This window comes from Pristiophorus japonicus, chromosome 13, assembly GCF_044704955.1.
Source record: "Pristiophorus japonicus isolate sPriJap1 chromosome 13, sPriJap1.hap1, whole genome shotgun sequence".
In the NCBI taxonomy this organism is placed as follows: domain Eukaryota; kingdom Metazoa; phylum Chordata; class Chondrichthyes; family Pristiophoridae; genus Pristiophorus; species Pristiophorus japonicus.
The window spans coordinates 172,871,680-172,872,744 of NC_091989.1; positions in this window are offsets into that span (position 1 = coordinate 172,871,680).

A 1,065-nucleotide genomic window follows, 5' to 3' on the forward strand; every position below is an offset into this window, starting at 1 on the left:
AATGAGCTATTCTCAGTTCAGGAGGAATCTAGTCTGCAGTACAAAAGTGCCTTCGAGTTCATCGCTTGCCAGAAAGGGGAAGGGTGGGGGGCGGGGTGGGTGGTAGAGGAGAAGGGGGAAATGTATGCTGGAGATCCGAAATAGAAACAGCGAATGCTCAAAATGCATCCGGAAGGAGAAAGGTTGGTGTTTTGATTTGGACTCCTCATCGGGTACTTCTGTTTCGGATGCTGACTGACCAGTCTTGCCGTTCCCAAGCGTTCCGTTTCTGTATCCCAATCCTTTGCTGGAGGCTTAATTTTCTTTTTAACTGGTGCATAATATTTAACATTGTGGTTTAAAATATGAAAATGTTGCAGGAAAAGGGGAATTGGTGAATTCGCATTTATAAACTAGCTAATTAATTATGCGAGCTCACTGCCTGACTTGCCAGTGGATTTATCTGCTGTCCTTTTTAGAATGTACGTATGTTTACTTGTGTCTATTTATTCACGTTTTTGACTAATGCACTTCTGACAGAATTTTCTTAAAATGGTGGTTCCCCCCGGCAACGCGGGGGTACAGACAGTTTTCCTGGGCCTTACAAACTAGGAAAGTCGCGGGTTCGATTCTTGCTCGGTGCTGAGTTAGCCGCTCTCGGCCAGGAGGGCAGGCGAGGGGATGGTGCAATGAGCCACAGTGCCCTTGGGCTAGGAAGGGGAGAAGTAGCTGGGATTTGGTGCTCCAGATTGCCGTCGAGCTTCACCTCTTGGCTGTGCGCACACGTTAAGCGAGGAATGGATCGGATTTGGCTGCACTGATCGAGCTCGACTTGCTGCAGGCTCGTGTGCGAATCATCACTTGGATGATCAAGGGACAGTTGGTGCCAATGGGACTCCATGCATCGTCCGTCTACCAACTTGCACATGACTCAAAAGAAAAATAAACCAGCGAGAGTCTTCAAGGTGAGCAGTACGTCTGTGACTTCAGACGGGAAGCAAGAGGAGCGTGGAAGCTTTGGACCTTAAAATCTTAAAACGTTGAAGCTATGTCCTGAAAGTTAACCCACCGATCTTCAGTTTGTGC